The sequence below is a fragment of the Notamacropus eugenii genome, chromosome 2 (genome assembly GCF_028372415.1).
Source record: "Notamacropus eugenii isolate mMacEug1 chromosome 2, mMacEug1.pri_v2, whole genome shotgun sequence".
In the NCBI taxonomy this organism is placed as follows: domain Eukaryota; kingdom Metazoa; phylum Chordata; class Mammalia; order Diprotodontia; family Macropodidae; genus Notamacropus; species Notamacropus eugenii.
The window spans coordinates 55,190,344-55,216,119 of NC_092873.1; the positions used below are offsets into that span (position 1 = coordinate 55,190,344).

The 25,776-nt window shown below is 41.3% G+C and overlaps 1 protein-coding gene across 18 annotated transcripts in view; it reads left to right on the forward strand.

Moving 5' to 3' along the window:
* The first annotated feature begins 512 nt into the window (after positions 1 to 512).
* Positions 513 to 25,776, forward strand: part of DGKG (diacylglycerol kinase gamma) — a 273,063-nt gene continuing 247,799 nt past the window's right edge. For 14 of the 18 annotated variants that reach the window (XR_011973966.1, XM_072640376.1, XM_072640379.1 and 11 more), the window contains exon 1: positions 6,990 to 7,171. The gene's annotated coding sequence lies outside the window, so the exon portion shown is untranslated. Of the gene's footprint in view, positions 731 to 818; positions 1,300 to 6,989; positions 7,172 to 25,776 lie in introns of those variants that run through there. The other 4 variants (XM_072640384.1, XM_072640377.1, XM_072640378.1 and 1 more) reach the window with 4 other exon arrangements.

Consider the following 25,776-nt stretch of genomic DNA (forward strand, 5'->3'; position numbering starts at 1 on the left):
TGGAAGAAAGCAGGGAGCCCGTTTTCTGATTCTTTGGCTTGGTCTGGGTATTTAAGGCGGTCCTGGTCTCTAAAAGAAGTAGGTACTGTAACCAAGAGCGTTTAGAAGAGATGCTCGGGGATGGGGGTTGTCCATGTCAGACATCCTCAGAACTGCAGAAATCTTCCAGGAATCACTTAGGTGTTTTCTATGGACCTCTCGTTCCCCTAGCTCCCCAGCAGTCCAAGTCGGACCAGAGAAGGCTTTCCCAAACTAGGCTGACTTTGTTTCCCTGTTGCCCAAAGGGGCTGAGAGCAGACACTGAAGGCTGGTCCGCAGCCCTGCCAGAGGGCTCAGCTCCAGTGCCTGGGGACAACAGAGAGCTCCACCTTAACAATGTCAACTGGGGTTGCTGGACTGGGGAGGGGAGGGGGATGGGTGGGCAGAGGGGAGGGAAGGTTGAGCCCAGCGGAGCAGGGTAGCAGCCAGCCAGAAGAGCAGGAAAGCCAGCCCCTCCCTCTCCTCACTCCCACAGTCAGGCCCCCTCCCCGGGGCAGTCACTCCCCTTTTCTGGCTATCCAGGGAGATGGAGAAGTGGGGCTAAACCTTGGGGATTGCGTGGGGGTAAGCCGCCCAGACGTCAGCCTCGGCTTACAAAGACATTCTGCCTTTTTTTCCTCCCATTCCTTGCTTGAGCGTTTTTCCTCCAAGTAAGGGAATCAATTGGAAAAAGAAGGAGTCGGGGCGAGAGGTAAGGCTGCGGCCGGCGCTGGGGAGGGGACTTTTCGCGTTCTGAGCTCTGGGGGACAGCCTCCGCTTTGTGGGAAGGTTCTTAATGCAACTTGAGAAGAGGAGGGAACAGTAGCCACATAATGGGATGGCAGAAGGGGATTGGGGAGTGTGTTAGCCTCGAGATCGCTTCACCTGCAGCCTTGACCCTCCCGCCCCGCAGGGCAGAGGCAGAAATGGGTTTGGAAGGGTCCTAGGAAGTCATCGAGCCCGACTCCCCCATTTTACAGATGAAAAAATTGAGGACCAGAGAATTTCTGCCTATAGAGCTGGTAGGGACTTTAGAAACCATTTTTACAAAGGAGAAAACTGAGGCGGGTGGAGGTAAAGTCTCACAGGTGGTAAGCATCAGCGGAGAGATTTGAGGCCGGCTCCTCTGACTTCAGAACCCGAGCGCTTTCTGTCGTACCCAGCTGGGACACTCAGTAAAGAGCTGTTTGGGACGCTTCCGCTTCACCTGGAACCCGGTACAGCGAATTGGAAAGGAGTATTCCAGTGATCCCGGCAAGATTCAGTGCGATGATCTGCAAGGTTAGGAGGTCTGGGAGTCCAGTAAGGAAACCAGGTGAAGGGAGAGGGGGATGGAAGGAAAGGGGGACAGACTCTCTGTTGCGGGCACCTCAGCTATGTGAGATTAAAGATCCTACGTCTTCAATGAGAACACCTGAGTTGGAACCATGATTGGCAGTTACTGGTTGCATGTCTTTGGGCATGGAATTTCCCTTCCCTGGACCTCAGTTTCCTCATCTGTAGAATGAAGGCATTTACCTAGTCGATCTCTAAATTCACTTCCAGGGTCCTAGTACCCTGACTTTTGCTAAATTGGGGCTTCTTGGGAAAGTAACCTACAGCACCCTTTCATTCCTAGGGTCTTAGTTCCTCAAAAGACAGACGACCAGAGCAGCAGACTCCTGGCCCAGTTCTCAGAGCTGAGAGGCCAGAAGGAAGGAAGTGAGGGACCATACAGTAATAGGTCCATTCCTTGGAGGTGTAGATTGGTGTGAAGTCAAATCTCTCGGGATTGGCAACAGTCAGTCCTCTTGGACCTAGGGTGGTGCAGTGGACAGAGTATTAGTCTGTGAAGTTGGAGGCCCTAGCTTCACTTCACATCAGAGGCTTCCTGACTGGATGACCTTGGCTATTTGCTTAACCTCTCTGGGTTTTAGACTCCTCATTTGTGAAATGAGGGAGGTTAGACTTTATGAACCCGGTGGTCCTTTCCAAGTTATAACTCCAGAACAAAAGTCTACTAGCCCATTTGCAGGAGGTAACAAAAATGTTCCTATTGGTGGGGGTAGGGAGGGAATGGATTGTTTTTTAAAGTCAAATAACCAGTGTCTGATGGTTGTCAGAGTAAGGGCCCAAGTGTGTGTGTGTGTGTGTGTGTGTGTGTGTGTGTGTGTGTGTGTGTGTGTGTGTGTGTGTGTGTGTGTGTGTGTGTGTGTGTGTGTGTGTAAGACTATATTTTGGAGAACTCTTATGACAAAAAACCTGTAGTTCAAATCCTAGCTAGCTGTATGATCTTGGCCAAGGCACTTTACCTCTGTGGGCTTCAGTTTCCTCCTCTGTAAAATAAGGAATCAGACTTGATGGTTCCTGAGGTCCCTTCCATCTCTGACTCCCAAGCCAAAGTCTCTTCCTCCTCTAAAGCCCAAGATCTTGTTTCTTCCATAGTTAATAGGGGAGGTTGTATGTCTTCTGTAGCTAGTGAATAGATCTGGAGTCAGAGAGAAGTGAAGTTCACATTTTTACTCTGTCATTTTCTGTGTGACCTTGGACAGGTCACTTTCCCTCTGTGGGCCTCAGTTTCCTCCTCTGTAAAATGAAGGATTGGACTGTATGGCCCTTCTGGGATACGATCTGCAATTCTCTCATCCTTCATTCCCTCCTCTAAATCCTGTGATCCCACTTTCCTTCCCCTTCTAAATCCCCTGATTCTGTGACCTTGATAGTCTCTTCCTGCTCTACACCGGCTGTTGCTCTGATTTCTGAGCTCCTCTGAGCTCCCAAACTGATGTTCTCTGATTTGCCTCGGTTGCCATGGGGCAGTCCCTCAGAGATGGGAGAGTCCAAAAGGCGGTGGGCAGAATCCTGTAACTTGGGCTCTCATTCTAACACTTTAGCTTTTTTGTTGTTGAGCAAATGTTTTCACCATTGATAACTCTGTGCCTCAGTTCCCCCTTAAATGTGGTCACTAGTTCAAGCTCAACTGCCTTCCTGTTTTCTGGAGCAGGTTTGCTTAGGGCAGTGGACAAGGCAAAAGGTGTGATGTATGGGACAAATAGAGATCCCTGCTCCAACCTAAAAATGGATTTCAATCTCCCACAACTTCCTCCCCAAACCTCTCCCTGCCCCTCTGGAAGTGCGTCCTGCTATTCAAAATGAGGGGAAATGGGGCTGCAGTGATGGTGGGATTTTGTCATTTTTGTTGATGCTGACTTTTATTGATTTATGTCATTTTCATCAATACTTTTTGTCTTTACATGACCTCCTTTCTAAATATATTCTTTCCCTTCCTCTATCCAGAGAGCCATCCTTTGTAACAAAGAATAGAAAATGAAAAGAAAAAAAAGGCAGTTCAGCAAAATCAATATGTCAACTGTTAAGGAATATGTGCTCGTCCATACCTGTAGTTCTGTGTGTCTGCAAAGAAAGAGGGGAGATGCATTTTATCCATGCTACTTTCAGATGTAGTTTGGTCATTATAATTACTGTGTGGTCATCATAATGATCTCCAGTATAAATTGGAGATAATCACAGAGTTTCCCTCTGTAATGTAAGAACATTAAAGTAGGACTATGAAAAGCTTCATATTGAAGGATGGATTTTTTTAGCTGAGATTTGAAGGAAGCCAGAAGCTGGAGATGAGGAGGAAGAGCATTCCAAGACTGGAGAACATCTGGTGAAAATACAAGAGGAAGGAGCTGAGAGTGTGAAGTGCAGAGAATAGCAAGGAGGCTAGGGTCACTGGGGGAGGGTTTAAGGTGTAAGAAGACTGGAAATAAAGGAAGGAGCCAGGTTATAAAGGGCTTTTAAAGTAAAACAGGAGTTTATATTTGATCCTGGAGGTAATAGGGAGCTATTGGAGCTCCTTGAGCAAGGGGCAACATGGAAGATCTCTTTGTTGTCTGAATGGAGTTGGTGTTCTCCAGTATGTTTTCCTGGTTCCAATGATCTCATTCTGCATCAGTTCATAGAAGTCTTCTTATGCTTCCCTGAATCCTTCAGATTGGTCTTCCCTCACAGAGCACCAATATTCTATCCTCTGCACATTTCTTCAGTCACTCTTCAATAGATAGATACTGCTGCTACCTGTCTGTACTGAGGTTCGGGTCCCTGATTAGGTACAGGTTGGACTCAGTAGCTTCTGAGGCCCCTTCTCAGCTCGCAAATTCTGTGATTCAACATCTCAGAGTTCTCAAAACACTTTGACACCCATCACCTGTGACCTCATGGGATCCTCACACCAACTAAAAAGAAATAGAAGAAATATGGAAGAAAGTCCACTGACCCAAGAATTAATTATTGGATAAAAGGGCTTTCCTTGCCTCCTCTGAGTCCTGAGGAGGAGGGAGGAAGTTTGGTTGTTAGTAGAAACTAAAAAGAATTAATAATCAGACACAGACACAGACACAGAGATAGAGACAGATGGAGAGAGGCAGAGAGAAAGACAGAGAGAAAGAGACAGAGAGATGGAGAGACAGAGAGAAAGAGAGAGGCAGACAGAGAGAAAGAAAGACAGGGAGACAGAGAGAGGCAGAGAGAAAGAGAAAGACAGAGAGAGAAAGAGAGAGACAGAGAGATGGAGAGACAAAGAGAAAGAGAGAGACACAGAGAGAAAGAGAGATAGAGAGTAAGAAAGGTACATAGGGAGACAGAGACAGACACAGAGACAGACAGAGACAGAGAGAGAAAGAGACCAAGAGATAGAGAGACAGAGAGAACAAGAGAGATGGAGAGACAGACAGAGAGACAGAGAAAGAAAGACACAGATAGAGACAGAGACAGAGAAACAGATAGAGATGGAGAGACCAAGAGAAGGGAGAGAGACAGACAGACACAGAAGCAGAGAGAGGCAGAAAGACAGAGAGCGACAGAGAGAAAGAAGACACAGAGGGAGGCACAGAAAAACAGATAGAGATGGAGAGACCGAGAGAAGAGAGAGAGACAAGACAGAAAGACAGGTAGACAGAGAGAGAGTTCTTGTAAGGTTTACAAAGCATCTACACCTCTGAAATGGATATTATTGTGCCGCTTTTACTGAAGGGCAAACTGAACGTCAGAGAGTTGAAGTGAAATCATCATGCAGCACATAAACTTTGGATTTTTCATCTATAAAAAGAGGGGGTTGGACTCAGTGTCCTTCCTGAGGTCTGGGACAGTGTTTTTTGCCTTTATTTGTACCCCGCAGAACTCAGCCTAAGTGCTTGTTGTCTGGGTGCCTGACTCTGGGCTCTCCTTTAGCTCCCAGATCGATGATCCTGCCTTCTCATTGTTGTTTAGCTTCCTGGGCCTCCGTTTCCTCATTTGTAAAATAAGAGGGTTGGTTAGTTACTAAGGTCCTTTCTGACTTTAAATTGGTAATCTCTACAATCCCTAGAGAGGGAGCTAGCTTCAAAGCTTGGTTCAAATTCTGCCCATCCCTACAAGCCCAGTGATCTTGAGCAAGTAACATAACCTGTGTTCTGGATCAGAGGTGGCAAAATTACCACTTGTGACCAGCAACCTTCCTGAAAGCACCCCAATCAGATTAAAATGTGATTGGGAAATATTTAATAAAATAAATACAAATACAATAAAACATAGATAATAGTAACATGTAGTTTTTCTAAGTCAATGCGTCTCCAGGGACTCTTTATGTATGATTGGTTGACCCCCATTTCTTCTTGAGTTTGACACTAATGGTCTAGACCAGTCATGTCAAACTCAAATAGAAACTGAGAATTAGAAAACCCCAAATAAACATTAAAATTAAAATATTTTAATTACTTTTAAAAATTATTTTAGGTTGCATCTTTCCCAATTACATTTTAATTGTATCCTGACTGGACTTAGTGAAGTTGGCAGCTGTGGTCTGCAGGGCCTGGCATTTGACTCCTTTACTCTTTGAGACTATAAATTGCCAAGAAGGGTTCTATGTTGCTGGTATAGCAGGAGCTTTGTCAACTGGGAGTTCCTTAAACCAATGAAGTCCTAGATCTCACTCCTCTCTCTATGGTCCTTAGAATCTGAGCTCTCACCACCTACCATGAATTGAGCATGTGACCTTGGAGAAAGCCCTTCACCTCAATGGACCTCAGTTTATCTCATACCTAAAATGAGGTCCCTGGATGAGCTCTTAAGATCTCTTCCAACTCTTCACCATTTCTAGTACCCTGAGTTGTTCTAATTTTCCTGGGATGATAGGAATAGAGATCTATTTCACAAAGCAGTAGCTCTGAACTCTTTTTGAGACTTCTTGGTGAAGGGGGGAGGGTTTCTGATGGCTACAGGCAAAGCCAGAGCTAAATTATGTTGCCTGGCAATCCCGAGGCCAGTTGACAAATCCCAGACCTACCCTTGTAGTTCATGAATTGCATCAAAAAATTTCATCTTCATCTGTGTGATCCAAGTAGGATCCCCACCTCCCACCCCAGCATCCAATGCTCTTATAGCTCAGACAACAATGTACACATAGGAACTCATTTTTCACTTGGTAATGGGTGATCTGATGCAAAATCCCCAGGCAGCCAAGGATCAGGAGGTCACTCTGACCCTTAGAAGCTCAAATGTTTGAAATACTTTAGTGTGAATATTTTCCCTAAAACTATGTTATATTTCTCTTTCCCCATTCCTTGAGAGAGACAATGCAACACATTTCTCAAGTTGCATTTGCAGCCCCTGGTTTTCAGACAGGGAATCATAGTATCTAGAATTGGGTCTACAGAGACTTTCCCTTCTACCCCTCATTTTACAGATGAGGAAACTGAGGCTCAGAGGTATAGTGACTCACTCATACAGGCAGTAAACATCACAGATGGGATTTGAACCACCACTGTTTTTCCATGTGTCATGCTGCAAAATGAATCCAATAAAGGTTCAAGGACTCAGGGCTGGATTACCTAGAGGGAACACAGAAGGTGTTTATTGACCTGTTTCCCCAATGGACCTTCCAGGGAGGAATAAAGAACGCCAAGTCTCCTCCCATTCCATCTGACTCCACCCCTGAATGACATCACAGAAGAAGACACCAAAGCCCACCTCTAGACTTGCAGGAGGTCTCTCCATCCCCCTACACATGATCTGCCCAGTGGTGTGATAGTAAGAATATCTGCCCAACCTTTCCATCAGGGTTTGGTCAACCAGAAAGCCAATGGAGGTGCCTGAAGCAGCAGACAGTTAATTTTTCTGGCAGATGGAACAGGTCAGTACTCTATGCATTAGCCCTCACTGCCCCTCATCCTTAAATTGCCCTATTTACTGAAAGATCCATGCATCCATCTTACATCCTTTTCAGGCATACTAGTAAGGATAACAGAGGACTAGAATTACAGCCATCTTGTGAAACTCACTGCCAGTATCAGGGAGCAAAAACAAAAAAGGCAGGAGAGGATGTCTCTTCAAGGAAGGAGAGATATTGGGGACTTTTAGGTCCTGGGCTTAATAGGACAATAGGGTAAAGGGCCTCGTGGTAACTCAGCCGGGGCTGGTATCAATGAATGCCAGGTGAGTGGTCCAAGGTGTTAAATTAATTTATTCAAGATCAAAATGCTGGTGTGTGTGTGTGTACATGCATGTGTGCATGAGAGAGAGTGTGTGTAATGTTGTATGTGAATGTGTGTGTGTGTGAGAGAGTATGTGTGCATGTGAAAAACAGTATATGTGTGTGAGAAAGAAAGAATGTGTGGTGAGAGAAAGTATATGTGTGTATGCATGAGAGAGTATGTGTGTGAGAATGTGTGTGTGTGAGAGTGATAGTGTGTGTGTGATTGTGCTGTGAGAGTATGTGTGTGTGAGAGAATGCGTGTGTACATGTGTGTGACAGAAAAAATGTGTGTGTGAGAATGTGTGTATGTGTGCATGAGAGAGTATAAGTGTGTGTGTGTGTGTGTGTGTGTGTGTGAGAGAGAGAGAGAGAGAGAGAGAGAGAGAGAGAGAGAGAGAGAGAGAGAGAGAGAGAGAGAGATTGCATCCAACACAAAAGATATCAAAGACCCTTGCCCTCAAGGAGCTTATGGTCTACCTAAGAAGACGTAATCCACACAAGGAAGAATCCAAAGTGGTATCCAACTGTGGGAGCCTGGCTATAAATATTAGATCACAGGACCGTACCAGGGAAGACCTAAAGGTAGAAAGAAACTCAGAGACCCTTCAGTCCAATCCCCTCATTTTACAGATAAGGAAACTGAGGACCAGAGAGATTAAATTATTTGCCCAAGGTCACACAATTTCAGAAAAGGTAAACATCATTCTAAAATAATATCCCTGGAATCAGGAAGAACTGGTGGGGTGTTTTATGGGAAAACTTTTCAGTTGTGTTCAACTCTCCATGACACCTTTTGCAGTTTTCTTAGCAAAGATACCAGAGTGGTTTGCCATTTCCTTCTCCAACTCATTTTACAAATGAGGAAGCTGAGGCAAACAGGGTGGAGTGACTTGTCTAAGGTCACAGCTAGTGTCTGATGCTGGATTTGAACTCAGAAAGGGTGAACCTTCCTGAGTTCAGACTGGCACTCTGTGCACTATGGCGCCATCTAGCACCAGCTCGTAGAGTAGTGAAAATTCACCATTCCCCTTTTGCAAAGAGAGGAGACTACGTATGTGGGACATCATCTCTACAAACATATATAATTAGTTTTACTGAACTGCTTTTACGCCTCTTTCTTTTATTCTTTGTTAGAATGAATGGCTGGTGTGTAGGGAGACAAATTCCGAAATTAGGGTGATTTGTAACCAAAAAGAACAACAATAAAATGTTTTTGAAAATTAAAAGTTTATTAAAATTAAAAGTAACCATGAGAACAAAGTATTAGACGTGGAATATTGATTAGATGTCTGCTTGTCTCGGAGGGCAGGACTCATAACAATGGATAAAAGTTGCTCAAAGGCATTCTTGGTGCTTAAATCAGCTCCAAAGTGGATTAGGTTGCTCTGAGAGGTAATGATCTTCTTCTAACTTGAGTATGCAAGGAGACTCAGGGTCACAAGTCATCCTGGGTGTCATAGAAGGGCTCCTGGTTCAGAAGCAGGTTTCAATAGACTGTCTCTGAAGTTTAGATGAGCCTGAGTTTTCTCCTCTGAAAAATGGATATAATAACTGTCATTACCTACCTGTTTTCTGTCTATGCTGCATGTACCCATATACTTACATGGTTTCCCCTGGAAAGACTAGTAAGCTCACTGAAGGCAAGAATTTTTGTCTTTGCTTCCCCAGTTCTTAGAAACAAGCAAGTGCTTAATTGATTGATACCCTACCTAATAAGATTGTTCTCAAACAAAATAATCTATGTAAAAGTGCTTGTAAACCTTAAATGACTGTGTAAATTACCATTATGAGGAATGAATAGATGAACCAAGAACTAGCCATCTAGGCCTGGGACCTATTAGAGAGGGAGCAGTGGGTAAGGGGAAAGATGTTTGGAGTCAGGAAGACCTGGTTTCTCTTCAGAATTAGCCGAGGTCCCTTTGAGTTCTAAATCTGTGTTCTTATAACCCTCAGTCACTTATCAAACTACTTTTGATTCCAGTTTCCCCATTTATAAAATTTGGCATTGATCTAGATGGCTTCTGAGATGCCTTGCAGCTCTGAATCTGTTTCTAAGTCACTTTATCTCTCTGGGTCTCAGTTTCCCCATTTGTAAAATTAGGGGGTTCGTCCAGATGGCCTCGGAGGTCCCTTACAGCCACTAGTCTATGATCCTGTGGCTGAGTGTCTTATGTTCATTCTACTCCCCTTTTCATGGTTCTGAGAATGAAAGGCAGAGCGAAAGGTGGGAAGGAAGTATTGCTGGGAAGCGGAGGAGTAAGAGAAAGCAGATACTAGGGCTGCCACAGTTTACCTCTTCCCAGTTCAGAAGCAGCTCACAGGCTGTTCCAAACTTGAGCTTTAAACTGACGTATTTTTGAGGTCTGGGGGACTGCAGCCAGAGGTGGGGGGTGGGGTAGAGAGATCCAAACCAGCACGTGACTGTTGTTTGATTTCTATGTTGGTTGGTATGATTTCTGTTCCATCCCAGATGTGGCCAGGCTCAGAAGGTCACAGCCTTCTAGGGCTCTCAGTGTGAGTCTTTCTCCATCCACTTCCCAAATTCATGTCTGGCTCAGTAATGAGCTCCAACCTTTCTGAGGGAGATGCCTTTGTCTCTCCCCTGGAGTCAGGGGATGCTTTATCTCCCCCTTGTTGGGGGGGATGCCTCTTCTTTTACCCAGAGTCTAAAATAGCATGTGTTCTGTGTCCTCCCCACATTGCACATTTTATCACACCTGCCCACGGGAAGGCAGGATGGGCATACCACATGTTGGGGAAGGAAACAATGAAAATCAAAATGACACATTTATATATTTATATTGCATTCACAAGTCTGTACAGCAGGAGAGAGTATGAAAATTATATCCCTGGGTGGCAAAGAGGATAGAGTCAGGAAGAATTGAGTTCAAATCTAGCCTTAGACACTTATGAGCTGTACAGCCCTGGGCAAGTCACTTAACCTTATTTGCCTCAGTTTCCTCATCTATAAAATGGAAATCATAATACCACCTACCTCCCAGGGCTGTGTGAATCAAATGAGATATTTGTAAGGCACTTAGCACAGTGTCTGGCACATAGTAAGAGTTATACAAATTCTCTCTAAAATTAATATCAAGCAAAGAAACTCTTTCTCTGAGAAGTTGCCCATGATCAATCAACAAGCATTTATTAAGGATCTACTAAGTGCAAGGCACTGGGGGAAGACAAAAGAGCCTTCAAAGGCACTATATTCTTCCATCAAAGAAATTCCTGAACACAAAGCTGTTAGGGTCTGAATTAAACTCAGATTTTTTGTGTGATATATTCATTGTACCACAATGCCTAGAATACATTATTGGAGGAAAAACAGTAATCAGATTGATAACAATGATTATTCACTACGCACCTACTTTGTGCCAGGCACTGGGCATACAAGATTTTAAAAAAAAAACAAAAACATACTTCCGACATAATATGCTTATTCGGTCCCCCAATGACTTCAGTGGGAGAGAACATCAACATGGGGAAAACTTCTAGGCAAAATGCAAGAGGTTCAAACTAATGATTTAGATGAAGAGAATGTAGTGAGATAAAGCTGTATCTTTTTTTTCTTTTTCTCTTTTTTTTTATTTTTATTTTATTTTATTTTTAATGTTCTACAATCACTACCATAAAACTTAGATTTTTCTCCCCTCCCTAACCCCTGCCAACTCCCTCCCTCCCCAAGATGGCATAAAATTCTATACAGGATCTACACATACTTTCTGATTGAATATGTTTTCACTATAGTCATGCTGTGTAGACGAACTAAAATAAATGGAAGAAATCATATAACAAATCAAAACATAATACACACACACACACACACACACACACACACACAAATGATCTGCTACATTCTGCAAATGAATTCCATAGTTCTTTCTCTGAGCGTGGAAGGCATTTTGCCTTAGAAGACCATTGGGAATTTTTTTTAAGTTCTTGTGTCCAAGTCTACCAGAAAAAACTCTCACACACTGTGGTCATTGCTGTGCACAAAGTTCTCCTGGTTCTGCTCTTTTCACTCAGCATCAGATCATATAAGTCCTTCCAGACCTCTCTGAAGTCTTCTTCTTCATCATTTCTTGTGGAGCAATAGTGCTCCATTACATTCATATACTATAATTTATTCAGCCATTCCTCAATTGATGGGCATCCCCCTGATTTCCAGTTTTTGGCAACTACAAAGAGTGCTGCTATAAATATTTTTGTACATGTGGGACCCTTTCCCATTTTTATGATCTCTTGGGGATACAGTCCTAGAAGTGATATTGCTGGGTCAAAGGGTATGCACATTTTTGTAGCGCTTTGGGCATAGTTCCAAATTGCTCTCCAAAATGATTGAATGAGCTCACAGCTCCACCAACAATGAATTAGTTTTCTAACTCTCCCACATCCTCTCCAACATTTATCATTTTCCTGTTCTGTCATGTTTTCCAATCTAATAGGTGTGATGTGGTACCTCAGAGTTGTTTTGATTTGCATCTCTCTAATCAAAAGTGACTTAGAGCATTTTTTCATATGATTATAGATATCTTTAATTTCTTCCTCTGAAAATTGCCTGTTCATATCCTTTGACCATTTATCAATTGGGGAATGACTTGTATTGTTGCACATTTGACTCAGTTCTCTATATATTCTAGAAATGAGGCCTTTAACCCCGAGATTAGCTGTAAAAATTCTTTCCCAATTTACTACATCCCTCCAAATTTTGGTTGCATTGGGTTTTGTTGTGCAAAACTTTTCAGTTTAATGTAATCAAAATTATCCATCTTGCATTTCATAATGCTTTCTATCTCTTCTTTAGTCAAAAATTCTTCCCTTCTCCATAAATCTGATAGATACACTATTCCTTGCTCCTCAAGTTTGTCCATGGTATCAATCTTTATACCTAGATCATGTACCCATTTGGACTTTATTCTTGTGTATGGTGTCAGGCATGGATCTACACCTAGTTTTCGCCACACTGTTATCCAGTTTTCCTAGCAATTTTTCTCAAGCAGTGAGTTCTTATCCCAGAAGCTGGGGTCCTTGGGTTTATCAAACAGGAGCTTGCTATATTCCTTGCCTATTGTGTCTTGAGCGCCTAGTCTATTCCACTTGTCTACCCTTCTGTTTCTTAGCCAGTACCAAGTGGTTTTGATAATTGCTGCTTTATAATACAATTTGAGATCTGGTAGCACTGGGCCACCTGCCCTAGCATTTCTTTTCATTAGTCCCTTTAATATTCTGGACCTTTTGTTCTTCCAGATGAATTTTGATATTATTTTATCCAGCTCTGGAAAATAATTATCTGATAGTTTAATTAGTATGGCACTCAATAAATAAATTAATTTAGGTAGAATTGTCATTTTTATTATATTAGCTTGGCCTACCCATGAGCATCTGATGTTTTTCCACTTATTTGGATCTGACTTTATTTGTGCAAAAAGTGTCTTGTAATTGTGTTCATATAGTCCCTGCATTTGTTTTGGCAGGTAAACTTTCAAGTATTTTATAGTGTCTACTCTAGCTTTAAATGGGATTTCTCTTTCTATCTCTTGCTGTTGGACTTTGTTGCTAATATATAGGAATGCAGAGGATTTGTGCAGGTTTATTTTGTAACCTGCAACTTTGCCAAAGTTGTTTATTATTTCAAGTAGTTTTTTACTTGAATCTCTGTGATTCTCTAAGTATATCATTATATCATCTGCAAAGAGTGATAACTTAGTTTTTTCTTTGCCTATTCTTATTCCTTCAATTTCCTTATCTTTACTAATTGCTACAGCTAACATTTCTAGTACCATATTGAATAATAGTGGTGATAATGGACATCCTTGTTTCACCCCAATCTTATTGGAAAGCATCTAGCTTATCTCCATTGCATATAATACTTGCTGAAGGTTTTAGGTAGATACTGCTTATTATTTTATGGAAAGTTCCCTTTATTCCGATGTTCTCAGGGGTTTTAATAGGAATGGGTGTTGTATTTGGTCAAAAGCTTTTTCTCCATCTATTAAGATAATCATGTGGTTTTTGTTAGTTTTGTTGTTGGTATGATCAATAACACTAATAGCTTTCCTAATATTGAACCAGCCCTCCATTCCTGGTATGAATCCTACCTGATCATAATGTATTATTCTCATGATAAGATGCTGTCTTCGTCTTGCTAAAATCTTATTTAAAATTTTGCATCTATATTCATTAGAGAAATTGGTCTATAATTTTCTTTCTCTGTTTTGTCTCTTCCTGGTTTAGGTATCAAAACCATATTTGTATCATAGAAAGAATTTGGAAGGACTCCTTCTTCCCCAATTTTCAAAAATAATCTATATAGTATTGGAATTAACTGTTCTTTAAATGTTTGATAGAATTCACTTGTAAATCCATCTGGCCCTGGAGATTGTTTCCTAGGGAGTTCATTGATGGCTTGTTCAATTTCTTTTTCTGAGATGGGGTTGTTTAAGTATTCAACTTCCTCTTCTGTTAATCTGGGCAATTTGTATTTTTTAAAATATTCATCCATCTCGTTTAGATTATCGAATTTGTGGGCATAAAGTTGGGCAAAGTAATTTCTAATTATTGTTTTAATTTTCTCCTCATTAGAGGTGAGTTCACCCCTTTCATTTTTGATAGTAGTAATTTGATTTTCTTCTTTCTTTTTTTAAATCAAATTGACCAAAGATTTATCAATTTTATTAGTTTTTTCATTAAACCAACTATTGGTTTTACTTATTAATTCAATAGTTTCCTTAATTTCAATTTTATTAATCTCTCCTTTGGTTTTCAGTATTTCTAATTTGGTGTTAACTTGGGGATTTTCAATTTGTTCTTTTTCTAGCTTTTTCGGCTGCATGCCCAAGTCGTTGATCTCCTCTTTCTCTATTTTATTTATGTAGGCATTCAAAGATATAAAACTTCCCCTAAGAACTGCTTTTGCAGTATCCCATAAGATTTGGTAGGTTGTCTCATTATTGTCATTCTCTTGAATGAAGTTGTTGATTGTTTCTATGATTTCTTCTTTAACCCACTCCTTCTTTAGGATTAGATTATTTAGTTTCCAATTGATTTTTGGTTTATCTTTCCATGGCCTTTTCTTACATATAATTTTTATTGCATTATGATCTGAAAAGGATGCATTGATTATCTCTGCCTTTCTGCACTGGATTGTGAGGGTTTTATGTCCTAGTACATGGTCAGTTTTTGTATATGTGACGTATACTGCTGAGAAAAAGGTGTATTCCTTTCTATTCCCATTCAATTTTCTCCAGAGATCTATCATATCTACCTTATCCAGAGTTTTATTCACCTCCTAACCTCTTTCTTGTTTATTTTGAGGTTAAGTTTATCAAGTTCAGAGAAGGGGAGGTTGAGGTCCCCCACTAGTATAGTTTTGCTGTCGATTTCTTCCTTCAACTCCCCCAACCTCTCCTCTAAGAATTTGGATGCTACACCACTTGGAGCATACATGTTTAGTAATGATATTGCTTCATTGTCTATGGTGCCTTTTAGCAGGATATAGTTTCCATCCTTATCTCTTTTGATTAGATCTGTTTCTGCTTTTGCTTTGTCTGAGATTAGGATTGCTACTCAGGCTTTTCTTACATCAGCTGAAGCACGATATATTCTTCTCCAACCTTTGACCTTTGTCTTGTGTGTATCCCCCCATTTCAAATGTGTTTCTTGTAAACTACATATTGTTGGATTATGGCTTTTAATCCATTCTGCTATCTGTCTCCATTTTATGGGAGAGTTCATTCCATTCACATTCACAGTTATGATTACAATCTGTGTATTTCCCTCCATCCTCTTTCCCACCATTTGTGTTTTTACCTCTCCTGTCTCCCTTCCCCTCCTCAACAGTTTTCACTTTTCACCATTACCTCCTGCAGTCTTCCTTTCCTTCTTTTAGCCCCCCCTCCCTTTTACTCCCGTTTACCCTTACTGCTTCTTCCCTCCCTTTTAGCTTTCCTCCCCTTACTCCTCTCTTCCCCTCCTACTGCCTATAGAACTAGTTAGGATTATATACTTAAGTTTATTGTTCCCTCCTTGAACCAAATCAGATGAGAGTTATCTCTCAAACAATGCTCATCTCCCTCCCCTCTTTTCCTCTACTATAATTTTGTACTTCCTCCTGTGATGTAATTTACCATTTTCTGCTTCCTCCTTTTCACATCTCCTGTTACAATCCCTTCTCATACTTAAATCATATTTTTAACATGACATCATTTACTTTATATACATTCCCTCTATGTATATCCCTTTTATATTTCATAATAGATGCACAATTCTCAAGATTGACAGGTATCATCTTCCCTTATAAGGAGGTAAACAGTTTGCCCAAGTTGAGGAACAAGTTCCCCTTCCCCCCGTTTACCTTTTTATGCCTCTCTTGAGACTTGTGTTTAAAGATCGAATTTTCTATTAAGTTCTGGTGTTTTTGTCAGGAAGGTCTGAAAATCCCTTACTTCGTGGAATGACCATCTTCTTGCCTGAAATGTTATGCTGAACTTTGCTGGATACTTGATCCTTGGTTGTAGTCCCAACTCCTTTGCCTTGTGGAATATTGGATTCCAGTTCCTTTGATCTTTTAATGTAGAAGCTGCAAGGTGCTGTGTGATCCTGACTGTAGCTCCTCGATATTTGAATGGTTTCTTTCTGGCTGCCTGTAGTATTTTCTCCTTCACTTGATAGTTCTAGAATTTTGCAACGATATTTCTTGGGGTTTTGAGTTTGGGATCCCTTTTGGGAGGTGAAAGGTGGATTCTTTCGATGACTATTTTGCCCTCTGGATCTAGCACTTCTGGGCAGTTTTCCTTGATGATTTCCTAGAAGATGTTGTCCAGACTCTTTTTTTCATTGTGGCTTTCTGCCAGGCCAATAATTCTTAAATTTTCTCTCCTGGATCTATTTTCCAGGTCAGTTGTTTTTCCAATTAGATATTTTACATTTTCTTCTACCTTTTCATTCTTTAGATTTTGTTTGACTAATTCTTGCTGTCTCATAGAGTCATTAGTTTCTACTTGCCCAATTCTAATCTTTATCAAATTGTTTTCTTCAGTTAACTTTTGCATCTCCTTTTCCATCTGTCCAATTTTTCCTTTTAAGGAGTTATTTTCTCCAGTTAATTTTTGTACTTCCTTTTCCATTTGTCCAATTTTCCCAATTAGGTTTTGTGCTTCCTTTTCCATCTGTCCAATTGTTCCTTTTAAGGAGTTATTATCTCCAGTTAATTTTTGTACTTCCTTTTCCATTTGTCCAATTTTCCCAGTTAGGTTTTGTGCTTCCTTATCCATCTGTCCAATTGTTCTTTTTAAGGAGTTATTATCTCCAGTTAATTTTAGTACTTCCCTTTCCATTTGTTCAATTTTCCTTTTCAAAGAGATGTTCTCATCTGTGAATTCTTTTTTTATGCTTTTAAAATCATTGGCCAGTTTTTCTTCTATTTCCTTCTTCAGCTGTTCCAGGAGAGCTGTTTGTGCTTGCGAGCAATTCATAGTCCCTTCTGAAGCTTCAGATGGAAGTACAGTCTCACCACTGACCTCTTGGGTATTTGTGTTTTGGCCTTTGTCCCCATAGAACGATTCTATGATTTTTTCTCTCTTGTTTTGCTTTTTCTTGTTCATGATGGTGATTGTGTGTTGTGGCTTCTGGTTCTTTCAGTTAGAAGCTGCAGAATTTGGTGTTAAGCTGACTTGTGTGAAAAAGCTAAGAGAAGGTTTTTATTTTGTGTTTCTCCCAATCAGCCCTGGGGTTAGCTTGTTAAGTGTGGGGGAGTGGTGGTCTGGTCATGGGAGATCTCAGCTGAACTGAGGCAAAGGCAGGCTCAGGGGATGGTGATCACAGTTGTCCTATTGCCTTCCTGTTTTCCCTGGAGAGCTGAGGCATGCCTAGATCCTAGTGCAAGTTTCTATCCCTCCTGGGGCTCCTCTCCTAGCACTGGGGCTTGCCTGGGTCCTAGTGCGAGTTTCCTCTGCGCTGGAGCCCCTTTCCTTCTGGTTTGCCTCCGCCGCAGTAGGAGGAATCCCCCTTAGCTATTTTCCTAGCCTCAGGTGTTATGAGATTATTTGCCCCCTTTGCTGTTCTCGCTGATCCAGGATTTTTCTGGGGAAATATTTTATGGTTCTTTCAAGATCCTCAAGGGCAGAGGAGAGAGCATTTACTGATTACTCCACCATCCTGGCTCCCAGAAGTTCAAGTAGGTGACTTACAGACATTAAATCTGTGGACTGAAAGTCTCAGGAGCAGCTGCAGCTGTTATCTGGTGCTCAGAGGTTGTCACGCACTTGGCTCTGCTAGTCTCTCACCCTGGGCTGTGGCTCCACTGGTTCAGCCTGCTGCTGTCTCAGGTTTCCCAGATCCCTCCTGCTCTGCTGCACTGGATGCACTGCACTATGCACTGTGGGCTCAACCCCACAGAACAGATCCTTCCCATGGACCTTCCAATCAGTCCTTGGCTTTGAATCTGCCACAATCTGTCTGCTATTGGATTCTGCACCTCCAAAATTTGGTCAGATTCTCTTTTTAGAGGTAGCTGAAGGAGTTTGTCTAAGAGTTTAGGTGAGTTGTTGCTCTCACTCTGCCATCTTGGTTCCGCTCCCGATAAAGCTGTATCTTTATGAACTTCAACATATTCCATGTAACTGTTGAATTACATTCAATAAAAACTTCCATCTTCCCCAATTGACCAATAAAGAAAGATAAGGTTCTGAATTTCTCCCAAGTTGTTTGGATTCCCTGGATTCTGTGCATTGCTATAGATAGGGACTCTGGAGGTTTCCACATTTGATGGGTCACTGTGGAGTATTCTCTTTAGGAAAACTGGCAAAATGTGATTATTCAGTCTCCCATTGATTTCAACAGGAGAGAACATAAAAATGGGGAAAACTTCTAGGCAAAACTCAAAAGATTCAAACTAATGATTTAGATGAAGAGAACAGAGCTAGGTAAAGCTGTATCTTCACTAGCTTCAGCATTCAATGTATCTGTTGAATTACATTCAACAAAATCTTCCATATTCCCAAATGGAGCTTATATTCTATCAAAGAAATTCTTGATTACAAAGCTATTAGTGGCTGGTTTGAACCAGGTCTTATGAAACACTGCCTAGAGCAAGAGTGGACACGTTTTTTGGTAGCATTCATAGACTCCTTTGGCTGTCCCTTGAGCTCTAGGGTCCCCTCATCAGAATAATGTTTTTAAATGCAGAAAATAACATGGACAGTAATAAAGGAAACCAATGTTATTATAATAGCTCCCCCCACCCAAAAAAAAGTTCGTATATGCTAGTTTAAGAACTCCTGGTTTAATGTACAATATGGGAAGGAAAATGGCAATTAATCATTTAGTAATCATTGATTAAGATCTACTGTGTGTCAGGCATTGTGTTAGGCACTGGGAATACAAGACCAAAAAGAAAAGTCATTGACCTCAAAAAACTTATAATCTGCTAGGAAAATAATATGTACACTTTTAAGTAAATTCCCAAAATGTAGCACATACAACCCAACTGGGCACTCATAGGTTGGGTCTTAGAGAGTTGCCTAGGGTATAAAGAGGTTAAGTGACTTGCCCAGGATCATACAACTACTATATGTCAGAAGTGAGACTTGAACCCTGGTCTTTCCAACTCCAAGTCCAGTTTTCTATCTACTCTGCCATGCTATGTATATTGGTACAATTGCATGTGTATATATACAAGTATGTGGATCAGATGGACTTTATATGTACTATCTATATACGTGTATATGTGCACACATACACATATACACATACATTATACATATATATACAGAGACAGAGAGAGAGGAACATGAGAGAGAGGAACATGAGAGAGACAGAGAGGGATGGGAATAGAGGAGAGAGGAGTATGAGGAAGAGAAGGAAAGAGAGAGGGAAGAAGGGGGAGAAACAGAATAAGGGGAGAGAACAAGGGGGACAATGAGGGGGAATAAGAAAAAGAGGAGGGGAGGGAGGAAGAAAAAGAATAGTTATAAGGTAATGGGGGAGACGGAGAAGAGCTAACAGTTAGAGGAACTGAGAAAGTCTTCACTTACAAAGCTTTACTTGAATTGAGAACAATAAAATAGTCCCTGTACTCAAAAAGCTTGTGTTCTACTGGAAGGGAGAAGCAGGATTGGGCTAGTTCTTCTTGACTCCAGAAGGCAATCTGACTAGAAGAAATGTCTAGTAGGTCTCATGGAAGCACACACATTATGAAAGATTTTTGTTAAAAAGAAAAAGTGATTCAGCAAAGTCAGCTTTCTGTTTAGTCTCTTGCCTCAAGCCTCTTCCCATTCCCTCTGTCCTCCACTCAACTGTGAAAATGATTTTTTCTTTTGGCAGTTGTGGTTAAGTGACTTGCCCAGGGCCACACAGTTAGTAAATGCCTGAGGTCTGATATGAACTCAGATTCTTCTGATTCTAGGGCCAGTGCTCTAGCTACTATGCCACCTAGCTGACCCACAAAATGATCTTCTAAAGTACAGATCTGCATCTATCTCTCCCTGCTATTCAGTAGTTCCAGTGGCTCCTACTCACCTCCAAGATCAAATCTGAAGTCTCTGTTTGCCTTTTAATGCCCTTCATAATGTGGCCCCTCCTACCTTTCCCATCTTCTTCCACCTTACTATGCTCTGTGATCTAGTGACACTGGCATCCTTGCTTTTACACAGGACATTTCATCTCCTGAGTCCTGCTGTTTTACTGACTGTCCTCTCTGCCTGAACTCTCCCACTTCATATCTATCTCCTGCCTTCCTTCACTCCCTTCAAGTCCCATCTTCTCTAAGAAACTTTCCCCTGTCCCCTGTAATGTAAATGCCTTTTTTCTATTAATTATCCCTAATTCATCTTGTATACATCTTTTTGGTGCCTAGTTGTTTGCATTTTGTCTCCTGCACTGTGAGATCTAAGAAAGCAAAACTTTTTTTTCTTCTCTTTGTATCCCTAGCACTTAGCACAGTGCCTGACCATAGTAGTCACTCACTAAATGCTTGATGACTTGGAACATCGACTCTGTCTGATGATACTCATTATTCTAGGAGGGGCAACCCTCCTCACACAAAGCACAGCACCTAGCACTTAGAGAAGTGTCAGACATTACTCAGTTAATGCTTGTTCAGTTGACCAGAGCCTTGGTAATAGGCTAAAGAATTTTCAGAAATGGAAAGGACCTTAGAGCTTATCTAGACTATCTCCTTGGTTTACAGATGAATAGACTCTAACACAGAAAGGTTGAGTGATTTCTCCAAGGTTACATAGTCAGTTCTTTAGAACTCTCTGTAGTTCCCCTAGGAAGCAAGTATGCTGTCATTTTTCCATGATGCCTTCTCTCAGCTGTCTTCTCTCTCCCTTCCTTCAGATGGGCATTGAGATAGGTCTAGGGCTATACCTTAATGATGGGAATGGTCCTACTAAATCCCCCCCAAATCCTGTCTAAGTACTTTTATCAGTGATGGATGAAGGCAGAGATGGCCTGCTTATGTAATAGACAAATGAAATGAGGTCTGGAGATAATATGTTGAATATCAGAGTCAGGATGCAGACCAGACCTCCACAGGCCATATTGATGGGCTGAATCTAATAAGGTGAAATCTACTAGCAATACATAGAGTTCTAAACATGAATTTCAAAAAATCAAGAGTAGGATGGTGAATGCAGGGTTAGAAAACCATTTATGTAGACACTGATGTCTCTGAATTGCAGCAAATTGTAAGTTCAATCATTTGTGGGGGAGAAAATGTCTACATAAGTTAATAAGCATGAAGTTGCTACTATGTGCCAAGTACTGTTTGAAGCATGAGATACAAAGACAAAAATGAAAGCATTCTCTGTCCTCAGGCAGCCTATGTTTTATTAAGGAAAATACATTCACATGTATGTACCCAATGTAAGCAACATATAAGTACATTTACAAGTATGCCAGATGTAAGCAGAATAAATACAAGGTAATTTGAGAGGGGTGCTAGGAGGGAAGGCAAGGGATCAAGAAAAGTCTAGCTGTGACAGCAGCTATGGGTCATGCTAAGAGGCAGAGGTGAGGAGAGAACCCATGCCAGACATGACAGACAAGACACAAAGATGGGAGGTGGAAGGTCGTGTGTGGGCAGCAGCAAAGGGGACAGTTTGAGCTGAACCATAGAATGAAGGAAGAGGAGGGAGCTATACACAGGTAGACTGAAGCCAGATCGTAAAAAGGGCTTTACATGTTAAACAGTGGTGTTAGGATTTAATCCTAGAGGTTTGTAGGGTCATGGATTTAAAGCTGAGGGGAATTTGGAGGTGATTTGACCCAACCCTGTAACCACTGGAGTTTATACCATAGGAGAGCGTGACGTGGTCAAACCTGACCTTTGGGAAAATCACTTTGGCAGCCGCATGGAGGATGGATTAGAGTGGGGAGACACTTGAGACAGGGAGACCCATTAGGAGGCTATTGGAGTCATCTGAGCAATGGGTGATGAGAACCTAAACAAGGATAGTGACTGGGTGGGAAAAAGAACATAAATATTAGTGTAATGGACGTAAAAATCCATAAGACTTGGCAACTGTTTAGATATGTGGGGTGAGTGAGTGTAAAGTCAAGGATGACTCTGAGGTTGAGAACATAGGTGATTGGCAAAGGCTAATGGTAAACTCAAGTAAAGGAGGAAAGTTCAGAAGAAGACAGGAGGGGGTTTTCAGTGGGTTGATCTTAAGGCTATTTGACATTGACTTTGAAATGTCCAACAGGCAGATGATGATGACGGGACTGGGGCTCAGGAGAAAAATTCGGGCTGGATACATAGATCTGGTAGCCATCAGCAAAGAGGTGATAATGAAATCCAGGGAGCTGATAAGATCACCAAGTGAGAGAATATCAACAGAAGAAAGGAGAAGGGCCAGGACAGAGGCTTAGGGGCACCCACTGTTAGGGAGTATGACATAAATGATCAACCAGCAAGGGAAACAAAAGAAGTCGGACATATTTGAGTCAGTATAAGCTGAATGATGTTGGCTACTAAAAAAAAAAAAAACAAATCAAAACAAAAACCAGCTGATCTTACTTTGCTTCAATAGAAGTGTTGTGTTCAGAACAATGTAGGTAATAGTCCCACTGTATTCTCCTCATTATTATTTCTGCATATTCCTTTAAAAGGACATTGACAAATTGGAACCAGGATGGTGGGAACTAGAAGGTGTGTCAGATGATAGTCACTTGCAGGTCCTCAGTATGACTAGCCTGGAGAAAAGCAGTGGATTTAGGGACAGTCTGACAACTACCTTTAAATATTTTCAAGGCAGACATGTAGAAGAATGATCAGCTTTATTCTATATAATCCCTAAAGCCAAAAGTAGGAAAATGAATAGAACGAAGAGAGCCGAGCTAGGAAAATAATATACACTATGATCACAATATTGTAAACTGAAAGCTAAACCACAAAACAATGGGAAAGTGCTACAAAATCGTTAAGATCAAGCTTGGCTCCAAAGATGAGACCTGAGAAGATGCTCCTCATACTCCCCTTGTGGGGAAGAGGGTGAGTCTCCCGGAGTGAAGCATTGTTTAGAATGTCAGATTTTTTTTTATGTGTTTCTGAATTTTATTTATTTCTTTCTCTTTTTACTTTCTTTTTAAAAATTCCTTGTTATAAGAGATGGCTGGGAGAGGCAAGGGAAGAAAGACAAAGGGAAATTTAGTCAATATAAAACTAAAAGATATGAGTAAAAGATGTTTTAAAAGACTTGTACTGGTATTAAACAGCTTGGGTGGATGCTATTGGTAAGGTTTAATATCTTTAAGTTACATTAAGATTTTGGGGATACCCTCTATTTCTAGGAAGTCAAGGAGAGGGAAAATAGACCTTATTTTGCAACATAATGTGACTTGCCCTCCCCCACGAAGTGTATCAGGCAGATTTATACAATGTGGGACCACAGAATGATGTGTGCTGCATCTCCTCTTTTAGAAACGGTAGGAAAATAATTATTTTCAAGCCACCATGGAAATCACTTTACATCCAGTTACCTCTCAAATGTAATCAGAGAAATTTAAAAAAAAAACCCTCTTCGTTCATACTTCTTGTATACCAGCCAAAACGAACTACTTGATACTCTCACTATGCTACATCTTATTTCCTTCCTCTGTATATTTGCATAAGGCATTCCCGCCACCTGGTATCTCAGGTCTCTTTTAAGCTACTTCCACTCTGCTTACTCTTAGAGCATAGCACCTTCTCTGATGTGGACATGCCATGATGGGCGATCCTGTGCCAGTGTCTCCCATGTCTCACAATCAATTCCAAAGTTCTTCTGAGAGACCTTGAGAGTGTCCTTGTATTGCTCCTTCTGATCTCCGTATGACTGCTTACTTTGTGTGAATTCTCTGTAAATGGTCTTTTAGGCAAATGTATGTTTGGCATTTCAGCAATGGGGCCAGCATACAGGAGTTATGCTTTCTAAGCTAGAGTCTGAATGCAGGGCAGTTTAGCTTCAGAAGAAACCTCAGTGCTGGTACCTTATCCTGCCAAGTGATCTTCAGAATCTTCCTAAGACAATTCAAGTGGAAGTGGTTCAGTTTCCTGGCATGATAATAATTGTAAAGAGGTTAGCACAGTGCCTGGCATATAGTAGGTATTACATAAGTGTTAGCTATAATAATAACAATTATTATTATTATTAGAGGAGAAATGACTTGGTCAAGGTCATGCAAGTAGTAAGCATCAGAATTGGGATGTGAACCCCTAACAGAATCAATCCTCTTTCCACTGTATCCCTGCCTCTTATCTATGTCCCCTGAATGAGGGAAATCTCACTAGGGAAAGCAACGTATTGGGTTTCGTGCTGAATTTACAGAGTCTAGCAGCTACTTTTGATTTCATAAATGCAGAATTAAGTTCTTCATAGGCTCAAAGGATCATGGCCATAGAGCTGGAAGAGACCTCAGAAACCATCTAGTCCCGGCCCCTCATCTTGAAGAGGAAGAAACTGAGGCGTGGGCAGGGGAACTGGTTTTCCTAAGGTCATAGTGGTAGTAAGTGAGGGAGACAGAATTTGAATCTAGAGCCTCTAACCCCAGAGTCATTTGCTTTAGAGAACATTTAATTCAACCCATCCTTTTTACAAATGAGGAAATTGAAGCCCCAAGAAGGGATTTGCCCATAATCCCTCAGGAGGAAAGGAAAGAGTCAGGACTGGCATCTTTGTCTTCATTGCTAGTCAAGGGTTCTTTCCACACTACCCTGTGCTCTGGCCTCTGTTTGGGAACAGAAGAGTATTAATGTGCAAGACATGTCTGTCTGCAGTCACAAAGGCTCAGCAGCAAAAGTCTGAGCGGAAGGTCGTGGAGTTCTTCAGAGTTCGGCTTCCGTCCATCACACTGCCTCAGTTCTCTCCCATAACTCACAGGCTATTTATAAAATCTGGGAGGAGGCACTGGAGCTGAAACGTACTCCAAATTTATGCCTTTTCCACAAATTAATATTTTTATAGCAGCAAGAAGGAAATGAAGACAGGATGGCATTTGTGCTGGGGATAAATTAGCTGTGACTAGCTCATTCAAACAGTTTGAGACAGCTGATAATGTTTGAATGTTTCTTTGATGAAATCCCTGAGCCTCGTTTTTTTTTTCTTCTTTTTTTACTCACTCCTTGAGCACTGTCATTTGCCTGAAACGAAGTTTGTACTGGTACAAATTAAATGGAACCACAGAATGTTAGAAGCAAGAGGGAGCCTTTGAAATGATCTGGTCCAACCTCTCCTCCCCTTCCAATTTTACATTGAGGAAACAGGTCCAGATGAGGGAATTGCTTGCCCAAGGTTACCAGCTGGTTTGTGGCAGCTGTCCTCTGCAGAGGCTGCATAGGATAGTGGGAAAAACATTAGACCAGAAGTGAGGAAGGGCCTGGGTTCAAATCCTACCTTGCACACTTTGTGGCTTTGGGTGCAAAGTTTATAAAATGAAGATGATAATGGACATTAGGAAGTAGAATGGAGTAGTGGGCAGAGTGATGGATCTGGAATAAGGAAGACTGGGTACAACTCTCACTTCAGATCCTCACTTCAGATCTCACTTCAGTTATGTGACTCCTGGGCATATTACTTAACCTCTTGATCCTCAGTTTCCTCATTAGCAAAATGGGAAAAATAAAAAATTCTACCTCACAGGGAGGCTGTGAGGATTAATTGAGATAATATCTATAAAGTGCTTTTCAAACCATACAATACTATATAAATACCTATTATAAGAAGAATACATACACCAACTTCAGAAGATAATGAAAATAGGGACTGTTTCATTTCTAT